Consider the following 18180-nt stretch of genomic DNA (forward strand, 5'->3'; position numbering starts at 1 on the left):
CGTCATAGATGTTTAATGATTGACCTTGAAGTAAACAGGTAAAAAGATATTCAAGATTCTTATTGTCTATTTCTGGATGCCCTATTGTAACTTCTCCAAGATGTGTAAGGTTTGCATATAGATTTCTATTTTGATACAACACTAGTACTTGTTAAAGACGTATTCTATCAGCAATATCTTCGTTTCCTGTGAAAAGTTGAGAAAAAGGGTTGTATAGACAATTTCCTTTACCAGTAGTTTTGAAAGCCAAACAGTTAGCATTTATAGGTCCTAGAACTATTGGTAGAAGTGCTTGCGATAAACTGTCTAATTCTGAGTGGTCAAGATGGTGATTTTTGTAAAACTCGGTAACATTTATTTCTTTCATATTTTCGTCTCTGATTTTCTGGACCTCTATAACATTATTTTTCTCCATTGCCAATCTAAATTTCTCTAAGTCATCCATTGCTAATAAAGCCTGCTATATCTGCAAATTTGATATTTAATGTCATCTGTGAATTTGTCTCGCCTTTTATAGTGTATACTGTTTTGAGTGTCGGTGCCGTTATGTATCATTTTGTGATTAGGTCTATTGACTTTGAAAATGTTACTTAGTTTGTTATAAGGTCAGTTTATGTGGAAGCAATGGTGGTAGGTCAGTAATGTATGGTATACAGCTGGATAGGCATTGACCTATCTCATTTCCATGGAGAATATTTTGCTCAACTGCCTTATTCATGATCTACTGCTTTAGAACATTTTCCTTATTGTTATTCCGTACTTTCCGTGTGTCCAACTATTTATCATGTTCATTTATCCTGTATTAGGTCAAATTTTTTGTCAAGGTGAAGCAGCATCAACTCCCTCTGCCTTCTTTAACAACTCTTTCTTTGAAGCTACAACTTTAGCCAACCTAGAAATAGAAAATTTTTGAAATTTAATGGCATAGTTTTGTAAAGTTATCCGCTGGACTATGACAACCATCCTCGATCTCGCCGCATGCTTGTTCAACTTCGTTCACCCCATATGTATTACATCTCATCCGTGTCTTAGAGAAACAGAAATAGAGAATAACCCACACTCAATTGTGAACGGAATCCTTTAAGGTATAGACTAAAATATCAACCATAGGCATAAACAAAATGATTTTTAGGTTGCAAACAAAGATTATTAACAAATGAGAGATGTATTTCCAGTAATTGCAAAAGAAACAAGGTTGAGTCGTTCCATGTATCATTGGAAACAATAACCGGTTGAAAAGATAAATAAGAAGATGTGGTATGATTGCCAATGAGACAACTATCCACAAAAGACCAAAATGACACAAACATTAACAACTATAGGTCACCGTACGGCCTCAACCAAAGAAAAATGACTCATAACTGGATCTCTTCATACTGTATAGTTATCAAAGGTACCAGGATTAGAATTTAGTACGCCAGACGCGCGTTTCGTCTACATAAGACTCGTCAGTGACGCTAATATCAAAATATTAATAAAACCAAATAAGTACAAAGTTGAAGAGCATAGATGATCCAAAATTCCAAAAAGACTATAAACGACAAGTTTAATTTCCATTACCGTTTGAAAATTATTGGTCAGTAACTAAGTGCATGGATTAGCTCATTACGAATACGTCTAGGGAAAATGTTCAACTGTCAAAAGTTACCTCGCCTTCACATGCACCGGATGATAATCTTCAGGATGTTGATGCTGGTTATTTTTTTAAGTAAACTAGTTGATATGAGTCAATGCGGCAAAGATAGCTTCTCATATGCAACTTTAAACACCTAATGAAAGTGTCTTTAAAGATCGTCTAAATTGTTGATCGTGGTAAATTCATATAAGACAGCAAGTTAGAAAACATGAAGTGACAATTATTTTTTTTACGTCACACAGGTAATAGAAAACAAATTTGTCGTTTACCGTATAAATAAAAATCGTTAAAGTTCTATACTATACAATACAACGAGTGATTGATCAGTGCACACAGGATCAATCATCAAAAATTCATGATTCATCAAAACTAAAATTTTACCAACAATTTCATAATTCAAAGCAGCGTAGTTCTTATGTTGATGTTCTTAGTAATAAATTAGAAAGAGGGACGAAAGATACCAAAGGGACAGTCAAACTCGTAAATCTAAAACAAACTGACAACGCCATGGCTAAAAATGAAAAAGACAAACAGAAAAACAATAGTACACATGACACAACATAGAAAACTAAAGAATAAACAACACGAACCCCACCAAAAACCAGGGGTGATCTCAGGTGCTCCGGAAAGGTAAGCAGATCCTGCTCCACATGCGGCAACCGTCGTGTTGCTTATGTGATTACAAATCCGGTAAATAGTCTAATTCGGTAGGTCAAATTCATGAAAGAAATTTTACAGATTCCACAGAGTGGCAATTGAAAGTAGAAATATTTGATAGAATTTGTAAACATTTCTTTGTTCCAAACGTGGATTTGTTTGCTTCACGTTTGAATTTTCAGGTCCCTAGATTTGCATCGTGGTCATTTGACCCACAAGCTACTTATGTTGATGCTTTTACTATTTCATGGTCTAATTTTTGACCATATATTTTCCCACCTTTTACTTTGTTGGGAAAAAAGTGACAAAGTTGAGAAGGCTATTTTGATTATTCCATTTTGGCCTGCACAAAGTTGGTTTTCTTAACTAATACCAATGTTAATTTCTTTGCCAGTTAGACTGCCTCAACACAAAGATTTAGTTATGATGCCGCATACAGGAGAATGCCATCCATTAAGGAAGAGACTAAGTTTAACCGTGTGTATTGTATCCGGAAATCGTTACTTGATAGATGATTTTCAGAATCATCTGCAGATGTCATCATTGCATCTTGGAGACCTTCTACAATCAAGCAATACCAATATTCTTGGAGAAAATTCGTTATTTGGTGTGTTCAAAGGAAAACCAATTATTTTCGACCATCTGAAAAGGATGTAATAGATTATTTAATTTTTTTGAAAAACCGTAACTTTTCATATTCAGTGTTAAATAACACTCGGTCAATGTTGACACAGACTTTATCCTTTTTTGGAGTAGAGGTTACTAAAATTGTTTTTGTTGAACGTATGTTGAAAGGTTGCTTTAACCTGAATCCGCCAAGAGCAAGATACTCTTTCACTTGGGATGTAAATTTAGTACTTTCGTTCTTCGAGTTCTTTATATCCATTGGAGGATTTAACATTGAAAAATTTGACTTTTAAACTTGTAGCTTTAGTTGCTTTGACTACAGCTGCTAGAGCACAATCTATATCAGCACTAGATTTAAATTTTATGTCTTTTAGTCAAAGACAAGGGATTATAGTGTTTCATATACAGGAACTTTTGAAAACTACTAGACCTGGTTTTAGTCTGCCTAATGTGATGTTTAAGCTTTTTGTTAAACCAGAACTTTGCGTGGTGAAGACATTGATTAATTATGTTTTACGTACAAGAGATGTCAGGAAGACTTCTAGTTTATTCATTTCTTTTGCAACTTTTCGTAAGGTTTCTACTTCTACGTTATCTAGATGGTTAAAAACCGTGTTACTTTTAGCGGGCATAGATATTAACATTTTTAAGGCACATTCATTTAGAGGTGCCTCTACTTCAGCTGCGTTAGCTTCTGGATGTTCTGTGAAAGACATTATGGCAACAGCTAATTGGACATGTGCTAATACATTTTATAAGTTTTATAACAGAGAATTTAATGATATTGGCAATACAGACTTTGCTTCTGCAGTTATTAATGCTTGATCTTGTATTTGTTTAAGCTTTATTAAATGTTGCATTTGTATGCTTTTGTTTTTAGTTTGTGTCTACACTTTAAACAAGCTAATTCATTACTTGAGACAGAAGGCGAAATATGAATAAGAATGTTCCTTCATCCAAGCATATCTTGGATGTGCAGGATGAAGGTCATTCTTAGAATATGAGCCTGAGGCTCGAAAGTAATTAATTCCCACCCTAGGGATTATGAGTTAGAGTTAGACCCACCCTTTTCTTATGGGTTTTTTGGTCGACACAAACTTGCTTTAAATTATGACGAGTTATTATGGAACAGGTGCTTATATACTAGGGTCAAGGTCACTGGCTATCTATGGTCTGGTGGTTATAGTTCGTTTCTTTAAAGAGAGATATTACATGTTAACTTCATCCCTCACAGAGAAGAATTCATTACTTTCGAGCCTCAGGCTCATATTCTAAGAATGACCTTCATCCTGCACATCCAAGATATGCTTGGATGAAGGAACATTTTCTCAATATTTTTTTGTCAGTAAATTTTACTACTTTTGGAATATTCATTCAGATTTGACCTTAATTGATAATTTATCAACATTTTACTGTAAATTTGACATTTTTTTGGATAATTTAAAATGATGTTACCTTAAATTGGTCATTTGATCAAGATAATTTTCTACTATGTATTGAAAAATGTATTAGAAGTAAAATTGAAACACCACAGCTTTATTTAAAATTTGCAAAATTTCCTCGGTAATATTTTTCAGTAAATATCACTGCTTTTTGGATACTCATTCATTTTTACCAATATTGAGATATTTTTCAACATTTTAAATGTAAATTTGACAACTTTTTTTATAACTTTATTTGATGTTACCTTAAATAGGTCATTTGATCAAGACCATTTTCTAAAATGTATAGGCAAATGTATTAGAAGTAAAATTAAAACACCACAGCTTTATTTAAAAATTGTACCATTTCCTCGGGAATATTTTTTCAGGAAATTTTCCTTTTTTTGGAAATTAATATATTTTTACCAATACTGATATTTTTTCAACATTTCACTGTAAATTTGACTTTTTTTTTATAACTGTATTTGATGTTACCTTAAATCGGTAATTTTATCAAGACAATTTCCTAATATGTATTGGCAAATGTATTTAAAGCAAAATTAAAACCAAATAATATGCTTTTTGTAGTTATAGTTATCAACATCATGTATATATTTAATAGTATTTCCTTAGCAACAACAGCAAGTCAGAAGGGAAAGTGTTTTTACAAACATATTAAGATACTTTTCAAGAGTATTATTATTCTAGTTTGTACCATCTTATATTCTAAACTTTAAAATCAAAAGAAGTATTTTCCATTGCTCCTGACAGGTAAGGTTTTCGACTTATGTAAGACTTATGAATTCAGTGGGTATCATGGAAACACAACATATATATATTTAATACGTGACTATTACATAACAGCTTTCTTCTTTTTTCATGTTACTACATTTTAATTGAACAGTCTTTTCTTATACAAAGTACAAAAATCTCATATAAGTTAAATGTATATGAACAGCATTTTGTTTAATAGCCTATTTACTCCTTATCGTCTGAGATTTGGATATTCTAATTTTAAGTTCACCGAAAATTATATGAAAATATTGTTTTATTACTAACATTTGCATGGACGATAAAATTCACTTACATGAATAAGTTATGACCATTTCATTATAGAAAAGTAATTTAACCACAATACAATGACTAAATCAGCATGATTTGGTAAATAATGAGAATAAGACATTAACTATTTGTAAATGCTCATAAAATATGTGAATAAATTACTTATTTAAACATATTCTTGAAAAACAGAATTTTAATTAAAGTTATGCCCTAAAATATAAGTGAAAAGTAGCTGTCACATAAACACAGTTTGTATTAGTTATTTTACTCCTCTGGCAAAGAATCACAGTCACTTTCATCAGAACTCGGTATGTGAGATGCATCTAAAACAGATGTTTTAAAGTCTCTCCTTGATCCAGACTGCTGTTCAAGTCTTTGATACCCCAGATGCAATAGCACACTTGCATGTGCACAACAACCAACAACTCGTGCTCCCGATTTGCATATACAATACCATCCTTCTATATCTCCTTCGTCACTGTAACTTATGAAGACAGTATGGGAAAGTTTGTTACTGTGCCTAGATTGTATTTTAATTTTGAGCAGGTTTTCTTTGATTTTGCACACATACAGTTCAAATTTTCCGTCTTCGTCCTCGTGTTCTCTGACATAGTTAGGGGCCTGTTTAAGCTGATATACCCCCATGGTTATTTCTCGTATTTTATTCATACTCAGAACTGGAAAATCTGCTAGTTAATCTAAAACATTTGATGCATCAACTAATTTGTAAATGGTACGTTTGGTCAAAAAGCCTTCTTCCGTCACCATCTTTTGGATTGCATTTCCCTTTTTGCATTTTTCAAGCATTGCTTCGGCAATACTTTTATCCTCAGGGTGTGTACCAGCAAGTGGTGGTCGAAAACTGTTGCAACAGCGCATACAATCCGTAATAAATCACCAGTGATTGGAATGAAATGGTTAGAAACTACCTTGTCGAAGAACCTCCATTGTTTATCTCGTGCATTCACACTTTCAACGACCCATCTCACTTTAGTTACTAGTCTGCTGGCGTCAGCTTCTTCTACCGGGTGCTGTTTTGATCCCTTCTTCAGCTAAACTGGCATTTCTACGGTATACCCTTGTTCTTTTAAGAAGTCTATCACGTCTCTAAAGCCCCTGTCGACCACACAAACATCGCTAGTCTCTAGCCACTCATTCATGCCTTCGGCATTGACAGAAATCATGTGCTTTGTTATTGCCGCGTCATTATTTTTTCCGTTTGCAAAATAGGGACCCAGCACTGACAGGATATATCCATCTGTTCCTACTATGACCATTGGTTTTACTAGCGGTCTGTTTTTATGCAGGCTGTATGATAACCTCTGGAATTCATAATCAGCGCTTTTCTGTAGGTAGATATAAGTACCGTCCATGACAATAATTGCAGCATTGGCAAACAGAGTGTTTGCTATTGGAGTGTTGTGGTTCCGAACAAAATCTTCGTGGTGTATATGCTGAAACCCAATGAAATGTGGTACAAAATCCTGCATAAGGGAAACTCTGGCACTATGAATGCATCTTTGCACTTGGCTTTTTGCTAACGAAAATATTGTTCCAAGTATATGATTTGGAAGTCCTGTCCTTAGTTTTGTTAACAAGACAGCTATACATGTGTGTACAGACCTAACATTGGTTTGACGTGCTGATACAATATATGAGGAGAGTTCATTAAACTGCTGCTTTGATAATCCAGTAAGATTGTAATAGTCACCATCAGATAATGATAATGGATTGTCAAAATTCAGGATATGAGAGGTTGCCAAGGTTTTTCTCACATTTTCTAATAATGAAGTTATATCAGAACGATTCATATATGTTGTAGTGTATTTTGCAGTTAATGCTTGAAGTGATGTGTCGTCAAAAAGTTGTTTAGGTAAATGATGTTTGCAACAGCGTGTATTTCCATCTATGAAAACGGCATTTTTAATAAAGGCTTGGGTTCTTGCCTGTAAAGGGACTTTGCATAACTTATTTCTACTGGTACCTTCCTTCTTGCATACAATGCAGAATCAATGTGAAGTGTGAGTTGAAGAAAAATTCAGTTCAATTTGTTTCGGACTTAATATTTTAGTGGATACGGCTTCTTCTGTATTTATAACAAACTCAGAGTCACTGTCATCTGTAATACACTCGGAAAGACAGTTTGAAACTTTCTTTTCATTGTTTACTTTGGGCTCGACATAAAATCTGATTATATATTTGATAGAAGAGAAGTTGCAATGCAATTTTACTGGCCAATTACTGCTTAATTTTTACACCAGTCCTATGGTTAACACCTACCAGAAGGTAGATTTTAAAATATAAAAAAATGATTGGAAGTTAAATTTTTAATAGCTTTTTAATCTGCCATAGTTTGTATGAACACTACAAAACTAACGCAGTAGAAAGACATGAATTTAGATACAAAGTCTTAATGCACCCTTTACAGGAAATCTTGTACTTGATTAGATATATTAAGATGTGGTATGTGTACCAATGAAACAACCTTCCATCCAAGTCACATTATGTAAATAATAAACAATTTTAAGTCAAAGTGTGGCCTTCAGCACAGATACTTGGCTCACACTGAACAGAAAGCTTTATGAGGCTTTAATAATCCGTTCAATCAAAACCCAAGTATTTTAGTGCTTTAATTCATTAGGATAATGGAGAAGATTTGCGAACATTTTTATAGTTCTATTTAATTGCATAAACACTCAAGAACGGACTACTTCAGTTTTCTAAAAAAAAAAATTCATTTGTTTTTACATCAGTTTTATTTCCATTCAAGAAAGACATTAATTTAAGCGTGAAATTGTTTTAACTGATCAATGATCTAAGGGTGGAGATGTGTAGTAAAGTTAGATCACAGACATTAATTCTCAGTTCTACGGTCAATGTTTACATTATCCATGTTATCAATGTTAGATTGATTGATTGATTATTGGTTGCTTAACGTCCAGTGGCAAATATTCATGCATATTCATGCCGAGAACAAGTTCACAATAAATACAATAGGTAGGTTGATCCAATAGAGGCCACCTGGGATGATGGTCGGAGAAATTTAGACTGCCACCGGAAAAGGAGGGTATATTGGATAGGGACAGAAATGTTGCTTTGCAACAGGCCACCTACGGACCCGTCAAAGAGTTGTTGCAAGGGTTCTTAACGTGCAAAGAGCATGGCACTCTCTTTACACGAGGCATCGGATTTAACGTCCCCTTCTGACCGGACGTGACTGCAAACATGATACATTCCGCACAGCCAAACGGACGCACCACTTCGGCAAGCGTTTTACTGCCGGTCGGGAGGAGACCAAGTGATCATATTTCTATACCCCAGTCACCCTTTGGGATTATCAATGTTAGATATTTTCTATATACATCTGGTTATAGTAAAAGAGTTAATAGCAAGCTTTCTCACGGTTTTGATTCATTCTGCATTATAACTGTACAACTATCAACATGCATTATTTCAATAGATTATCAGTACTTTAAATGTGTTTCGTTTATATATGTAAATCCAAAGTAACTACACTTTACCTTTAACACTGATTGTGCTTCAGTCTTTAAAAGTAGTAAAGTTTTTTTTTGGTTATTAGTTATGGTAATCATTGAACGTTCATACATACTGCGGATGATGAAAGAACACATGAATTTAGCTGGTCTTTGGTTTGGTAACCAAAAAACCTCCATGAGCACTTTCCTTTCACTTTTCTTAAGATTCATTCAAGAAGTAAAACAATGACATTAATTGTTTCTCTCAAGAGCGAGGAAACGTAATAAACAAAGTTTATTTACTATGTGGTACTGTAAACCTACCTGCAAGGGGCATGTTATGTAATGGTGTACAATACAATGGAACATATTCATGTTGGAAATGTTAACAGAAATGTGAGACAGCAAAGAGCTGGAACGGACTAGGTCTATTGAAAATGATTTAAAATACTGGAAAGCTAATGTATATAGATAATTTTTATTGTTTTTCTGTTTATCTTTTTCATTTTTAGCCATGGCGTTGTCAGTTTGTTTTAGATTTATGAGTTTGACTATCCCTTTGGTATCTTTCGTCCCTCTTTCAAGCAGGATATACCGATCTTTTTATACTTTTAGGTAATTGACTAATGCTTGAAAAGATGTGTGGTGTGTGCTGACAGAGAAGTTGACACCATTCTAACACCCTCTGCGTCCACACAATATGTTTTGTATGTGCACAACATTTGTTAATGAATAAAGAAAGGTGCCCAATGTGCAGGGGACCTATCACTGATGTGAACAAAATTCAATATGGATACGCCTGTAGTTTAATTTTTGTTTGTTAAGTTGGGCATATTGCTTTGCTATAGAAGCATGCATATTTGTTCTTTTGTCTTTGTTGTGGAAAACACTATCTTAGAAATGTTTAATTTCTGTCGAATATGTGTAATATTATTGCCTGTCATATGTGAATGGTGCATTGAAAGCATATTATTCAAATTTTCATTTTTTTATATTAGCTTTCAGAAAAAAAGGAAATGATGATGTGACACAAAGTAAAGACATATTAGGTTATACACCATTCTCTTCAGTTTAACTGTCACTCTTCCAATCTTTTCACATCTCAAAAATTCCCTAAGTTATAGTTCAGATGTATTGGTGAAGTTCATTCCTCTTGATTGATTTTGAAAAAAGAAAGTAAATGTCTGTTTCATAGATATAATTGATTGATTGTTGGTTGCTTTACGCCGCATTAGCACATAAAAGGCTATATCGCGGCGAGAGCTAATTCGAATATTTTTACAATTTAAAGCATATTTTTAAAATAAGACAAAAAGTCCTTCAATATACTAAAATTCTTGACTAAAGCAAATTGAGTATATACAAATAAAAATCAACAGTAAAATAACGTGATAAAAATTAAAATCGATTTAAATATAACAACATTTTTATATTCTATAATAAATTCCAATTTCTTTTAAAAAAGCAACAATATTTGTAAATGGAACATTATTAAATAAATCATACATATTATTGACATTGAAATGCTTCTTACGAATATCAGCAAAGTCAATACAATTAATTAAAACATGTTTAATAGTATACTTGCAGTTGCAAGGAACACATTGTGGTTCATCTTCATTTTTTAAAAGATACTCGTGTGTTATTCTAGTATGACCAATACGACATCTAGTAATAACACACTGATCTTTTCTGCACATAATATTATTAAAAGGTTTGCCTAAATTAGGTTTAATTTCATGCAATTTATTATCATCTTTTTTACTCCATTTATTTTTCAATATATTAAAAACATATTCTCTAATATTAGATTTAAAATCAGTATATGGTATATCACAGTTAGATAGAGGATCACCCAGGGCATTCTTTGCCTCAAGGTCTACAGCTGTGTTTCCAAGGATTCCAACATGACTCGGAACCCATAGAAATATTATTTCTTTCAGAAGAATTTTTAAATTCCTCATTACATATAAAATTTTCAGGATTGTTGGGTTTTTAATTTTAGTATTTCGTATAGCTTGTAAGCATGAAAGTGAATCCGAACATATAATAAATTTGGATTTATCTGAAGAAGCAATAAATTTCAAAGCCAAAATTATTGCTTCTGCTTCAGCAGTAAAGATGGATGCATCAGATGGCAAACGGAGAGTTGCAGCTCTGTCCCTGAAGACAGCAGCAGATGCAACTCTATCACCATCTTTTGATCCATCAGTATAGACAGTTGAAAAATCTAGATAATCGGCTTTAATTTCAGCATAGTGTTGCTGAATTAAAAGAGGATTTGTTTTATTTTTATTGTGTTCACGGAGATCAAATATCATTTTTGGTTTGGGAAGTTCCCATGGAGGACATTTGCAAATTTTAACTTGAGCAACAGATTTTAAATCAAAAGAAGCTAAATGTGGTTTTAAACGTATACCTAACGGAGGAATTTTATTTTCATGTTTTGCAAAAATATCTGCATAAATGGGATTAAAAACACAGCTGTAGGCAGGATTATCTGAATGGGCTTTTAGTTTGACAGCATATTGAAGTCCAAGCTTCAAACGTCTGTCAGACAGTGAGTGCTCATCAGCCTCTACATACAGACTCTCAACTGGTGAGGTTTTAAATGCGCCAAGACAGAGACGCAAACCTTGGTGATGCACAGCATCGAGAATCTGTATGTAGGACTTCCTTGCAGAGCCATAATCTAGTTTAGATCTAACTAGAGATCTATATAAATTGAGTAAAATGTTGCGATCAGCACCCCAGTCGGTGCTGCCGACAACTTTTAAAATATCTAAAGCTTTTAAACATCTCGCTTTTAACATTTTGATATGGGGTAGAAAGGTTAACTTTTTATCGAAAAGTAAACCAAGAAATTTGGTTTCATCAACCATTTTAATTGGGTTGCCGTACAAAGTTAGTTTTGGATCAAGATGCAATTTTCTTTTGTTACAAAAATGCATCCCGACCGTTTTTGACGTGGAAAATTTAAAACCATTTTCCGAGGCCCATTTTTCAATTCTTCCAAGACATAATTGTAATTGTCTTTCAATGTTATTCATATTTTTGCCTCTGTAACATATTAAAAAATCATCAACGTACAATGAACCTTCAATATTACTTTTTAAAACTTCAACAAGGCTGTTGATTTTAAGACTAAATAATGTAACAGATAAAATACTGCCCTGAGGGACACCCATCTCTTGATCATACTGATCAGACATGGTCGAATTAACTCTAACATTAAATTGTCTGTTAGAGAGAAAATTAGAAATAAAATTATAGTGCGGTGACTGAAGGAAGATTTTTTTTGACTTTAATCTCCCCACCGAACACACACCTATATAATATATCATTCGAAAGAGGAAACCTTGTGCTATAACATTATGCCTGTCGTCAATACTTCATATGGTCACAATTTTTTTTAATTGAGGTCAAAGGTCATATGTACCAATCTGTGAAAATTTTGAAGGGTTTCAATTTTGACATTTATTTCTATTTCTAATCTCTACCTCAATACAAACGATACTGTTTTAGCTTTAGAAATGTTTGTTATTATACACAAACATTAATTATAACAATTTTTTTTTATAAAAAATGTCCGTAAACGACGTTTTATAAACAAAACTGCAAAAATCCAGTTTTCAACCCATAAAATGTTTAGAGCATCGTAGCTTTATAAATATTCTCAATTCCAGATTAAAATTAAGAGTCATGAAGGACAGTACTTCCAAATTATTTTTAAAACTATCATATTGGGTGTGGTATCAAAACGAAGCAATAATACACTACAGTCAAATATGACCTCAAATTGATTTTTGCGGATGGTTCTGTTTTTTCAAAAGAATACTTGTAAAGTTGCTTCTGTTCTTCCACAATTATTGCGGCTTTCATAGTATTATCTGCTGTTGTGTATTATTCTCTTGTTCTTGTCTATTACATGATCGTTCTGGTATCTGTAACCCCCCTTTTTTCCTTGGCAACGTACAACAATCTTCAAAGGTATTCTATATAAAAAATAAGATTTGGTATGATTGTTAACGAGACTTTTCTCCAAAAATTACCATCTGACACATTAGTTAATACTTATGTGTCACCGTACTGCCTTCAACAATGATTAAAACCTATACTGCTTGGGCTTCAATTCCCAAAATAACAAATGTATACGAATGATGTAACATCCTTATAAATGAACAAAATAGATTAAGAAAACACACACACAAATATAGCATATAGAAAGAAACAACAACCACTGCATAACAAGCTCAGGACTTGGGACAGACACATACAGAATGTGGCGGGGATTAATTATTTTGGAGGCACGCAAACCCTCCCAGAACTTGAAACATTGTGTACCAGCTAGGGCAACAAGCAACACATTTACGCGTTATCTCCGTCATCTTCATTTTCAGCAAGAATCACAAGACGCGTATTAATATTTTTACACATTTCACTTGCCTGGCATGGACACAGGTCTGTACATGAAAGGTTCTGCTCAAAGCAAACACATTCTTTTGAGCATACAGATTTTCCTTTACAAGTACAAACAAGGTCTTGTAGGAAGTCCGAGGACATTTGTCCCTCGAAAAACACAGGCTTCAAACCATCCTTATCAATCCATCCAAAATTTAACGGAGATCTAATAGGTGGTTTTGGGAGGTGCGATGACATCCATATGCTTGTCTGCAAGGATGCTCGAAGCAAATGTTGTGTAAATGTTGATTCGCATGGGGGAAGCTTGGCCAGAGACGCATCTTTCGTTGTCGCTAGTTTTACACGCATTTTATTGAGGTCACTGTGAAGGTTTTTGAATTTACCCTTTTGATCATACAGCATAGCAACAAACTTTCTTGCAACTGAAACAGATTCCTCAACATCACAGTTTGCCAGGTTTACTAAATCGGACACATCACAACACACCTGCTTCAGAACTTTGAAAACCGTTTTTTTACCTATACCAAACATTGCCGATGTGGTGTCACATCCTGAAATTGCATGCACTGCAGGTAAGCATTGACTTACGATGGAATTCAAAGAATTGCATAGTTCATGTATAGGTATAAAACGTCTTGCATCTTTGGTGCTCGTTACAGTTCCTGTTTCAAACCATAGTTCTGTTGTGTTTTTCATAGAAGAAAAGTAGTGGACACAAAGAACTATAACATCCGTGTCAGGGGATTTCACTATGATCCTGCCTTTCAAGTTACCACTACCAAACTGCTTATCAGCATAGATTGCGTGCAAAATCATACGAGTATCAGCTTCTTCATGCGTACTGTAAAGATCAACGCAGTCTTTGACAGTTTGATCACAAATGCGTTTTACGATTTGAGGATCGGAAAAAGTTCCAGCTAACGTAAGTTCATTATTATTTACTAGTGCATTAGGATTCTTTGTGTGGTAACCAACTATAAAACTACCAAGAAACTTGAGCAATGCTTATTTTCGTTAGAAGATAAAAACTTTTTCCAGTCTGGAAGGGATCGACCTTCGATTATTTGGAAAACCTTTGCTGTAAAGTGTGATCTACGATCACGTTCCGCGGCTTTGATAGAAAGTTTGACGTCATATCTGTCAAAGACATCAACAACGGAAGATGCTTTTGAAAAGCCGCGGAGCTGAGATTGAACGATCTGTGTCCCAATGTCACCAAAAGTTTTCAATTTTTTTGCATTGATACACTGGATAAGAGCCATACAATCCCTTATCAAAACTGTAAGCGATTTATCGAAGTCAGGGAGAGAGTGACAATATGTTGTCTCGTTTTCGAGTTGATGACAAAGATCGGCTTTACATGATTTTCTCATGGTTCCATCATCATGAAAAAGGGCTGTGGGGATTGGTCCAATCGGAAATGACAACACCTTTTCAGCAGTGACGTCATCTCGACTATTTGCTAACACCAAAGCTCGACGGAACACGAGTTCAGGATTGATATGAAGATTCAAAATTTCACCTGTTCTACATTCAATTTTGTTTTTTTCGTTAGGTCCTCAAATGATTTTAACTTTGACCGAGGGATAGAACCAAAGAAACTACGAACCTTGCCTTCACAAAAAGCCCCGTCAATAAATGATTTTGCCATTGTGTTACCATCATCAACAGCTGACGTCAAAGAGGCCTGTATGTCTTTTGAAGCGTGCATTCCAGTAGAAATGTTTATTAGTGATGGTGGATGGAGTTCTGTGGCAAACGGGTCAGTCATTTTTTCTAGAACATGGTCTAAAATTTTCTGAACTTGTTCTTCAACTCGAATCAAAGCTGTTGGCTTAACCTCATCATGCTCAACGCTTTTGTCATTGATGCAACCAGACCGAGTTTTCATTTCTGACGTAAAGTCTGCAAGCACATGTCGAGTCAATGACCATCTCATCAGGGCTGGCTTTTGTCGTGTTATGCCACTGATGCCACCACAACCTTTAGAATCTTTTATGACAGACTTTTCAGTTGCCATGTCACTCCATACTCCGTTGAACTTTCCAGGCTTCTGGCGTATCGAAAACTCACCTCGTTGAAATGCTAATTCTACATCTGGTGGTAATGATAGCATATCTAGCAGGTAGACAGGTAGCCATCTTGAGTAGTTGATCCTATTTGTAACATATATATAGGGCAACATTGCAGCAGTAGAGCTTAAGTGAAGGGACCAATTTCCCTCTGATCTTACATTCTGTAGAAGTATTTCAATGGCTTCCAAAAACATGTTCCAGAACATAAATGTGGGGGAATTTTCACAACCCCAAATCCGGAACTCTTCAGTCAAAGGCAAAATGTTTGTTTCAAAAAAAACTTTCACCTCAGCAAAGTGTTTGGCTTCTACAGTTTTCCCTGCCTGAAACATTGACATAAACGTGGAAAAAAGGGTCAATGTATTTTCTGGAAATTTTTCAATCTTGTCATTAAGCCAACGAAAGAATGCGCCAAACCACAAAGAGCAAAGTGCCTCGTAAACTAATGTAAGGCCTCTTACTGCACGGTTAAACTGTTTTCCGCATAACATCTGATCCACAGTTGCAGCAGCATACACAGATGAATCAACTAACAAATCACGAAGACCACCATCGCCCCATAATTTACCAATTGCAGCAATAAAACACGATAATGTGTGAAATCCACCCATTCGTAAGACATGGCAGTCAAATGTTGTTGGCAAAGCCCACTTTACTTGCTGAGCAATTGCATACAGTTGTTGGTCAAATGTCTGGATAGCATGATCTTGTCCTATAGACTTGGTCATGTCCAAGCATTTTTTCATGGTAGTAAATACTGTAGACATATCACTTGGCTTTGAGTCAATTATGGGTGGGTATGAAACAACTGAATATTCTGTCCTAACTTCTGAAAGAGTGCTATTGTACCCACTCCAGAAAGGAAGCTGGGGAGTGTCATGTGAATTTGTTCTATCTGTGGCGCAAAGGGAAATTTTTCCATATGCATTAGGAACTCGGGGTGGTTCTGTTCTATTTTTTGGTTTATGGAAAAAAGCACAATTCATCATGGACATGGCATCCTCGGTCAGTGTCAACGATCTCTCATTACCACGTTTTATCAACTGGTTCAATGGACGATTCTTTGGAATTACTGACTTGGAAAACGGCCCGTGCCATTGAATGAAATGTGTTTTTTCCATCTATTGTTTCTGTATTTAAATCAATGTTATCGGCACCTTCTTGAACAAGACCCCCGCCATTTGCAACATGAGAAACATTATAAGGAACGTACACACCATCTTGGATTCGCTCAATTTCATGATTGGCAACACTTGTTAGATACCGTCGAACTTCACTATACGAAGCACAAAATCCATTGGCGTTCAATGTTTCAACAAGGTGTTTCGAACCAAACTCATGATACACTTGTAAGGCCAATCCTAAATGAAAAGGAGTAAAACTGTTTTTGGCCACAGAAACAATGGACTCAACAATTGCCAAGCATTTACGCAATTTATCGGGTGCCACTTCTTGTGAATATGCTTGGTTGTATGCAATATCATCAAGTAACCATGAAATAAATTTCAATAAAGACGAAGGCATTGACTGGATTGAAGAAGGAAGAGACAATTCATCCGAAGTTGGGTACTCGTCTGTGGAAATCTGTAGAGTTTCGATGTCTTTCCTTAATATACTTGCGGCGGAATGCAATATCTGTTCGTTATTTGTGTCTATCGAAGTTGACATTGATGTCTGCATTTCTGAGATTTTGAGGTCAGTTTTTAATTGATTAGCAGCTGATATGGCATCTCCAATAGTTATGTTGCTACTGAATATGATGTTAGACTTACCCTGACCCTGTTGTGTTTGTATGACAACTGAGTTCCTATAAAAATCAATGAGTTTAGACTGCAACTTCTAAGTAGAATATTTTAGATTAGAATCAGGAGGAAGGAAAGATCTGTATTTTTCAAGTAACGTTGTCATGAGGAATGCTTTTTTCTCCACCATTAAATCATTGTCAATAGCCAATATAAAATTAGTAAAAGCAGTATCGTGATGTGAGATTTCTGCTTCAACGGGTTCAGATTTTTGTATTTTCGTATTTAGCAAATATTTTGTAATGCAACCAGAATGATAAAGTGTTTGAAGTTTAAAAGATTGATGGGAAATAATTTCAACTTTTGAATCATCGTCATTGCTTTGCGCCACGGATAAAACATTCTTAATACGCTCATCTGATTGAAACTTGCGTAGTTTTCGATCTTTCTTAAAGGTTTTCTTGCAACAAAACATACAAGAGTTCCAGTCGAACGATTGAATTCTCGAACGCGTACAAACCCCGGAAACTGAGGGGCAACAGTCCGACAATTGTCTGTCGTCATTATATGTCAGACAAGCAGCTTCATCACTCTTAAAGGGGGAACAATTATGTTTACTTGTGTAACTTTTGTAGCAGGACCGATGGTAAACTGCCTGCATTTCTTCAAATGCACAAGTATCAAATGAACCAAATTCATCTAGAACCCTGCTGTACACCTCATCCAATCTTTTATTCATTGCAGAAACAAAAGTCGACTTACCTATACTTGTGAATTGACTCAAACGTTCAGTCGATGGTTTTTGGCATATTAAACAATGCATAAAATTTGACGACTTTCGTCTTTTCTTAGGACTAGAAGGGGCAAGTTTCAACGGACTTGATGAATCGTACATGTCGCGGAATTTTAACTGAAACTATCCGTCAATGATTTAGTTTTTTACAGTAACAATTTTCTAACAAAATATATTTTTGATGTTTTACAACAAAGAAATAGAATATAAACATATACAAACAAACTATGTACTATATACTAGTGCACTTAATTGAAAATATGTGTATC

General features: G+C 34.7%; 1 pseudogene; it reads right to left on the reverse strand.

Moving 5' to 3' along the window:
• Positions 1 to 819: 819 nt before the first annotated feature.
• On the reverse strand, positions 820 to 15987 carry LOC143050722 (uncharacterized; annotated as a pseudogene).
• Between the last annotated feature and the right edge of the window lie 2193 nt (positions 15988 to 18180).

Source organism: Mytilus galloprovincialis, chromosome 11 (assembly GCF_965363235.1).
Source record: "Mytilus galloprovincialis chromosome 11, xbMytGall1.hap1.1, whole genome shotgun sequence".
NCBI classification, from domain to species: Eukaryota; Metazoa; Mollusca; class Bivalvia; order Mytilida; family Mytilidae; genus Mytilus; species Mytilus galloprovincialis.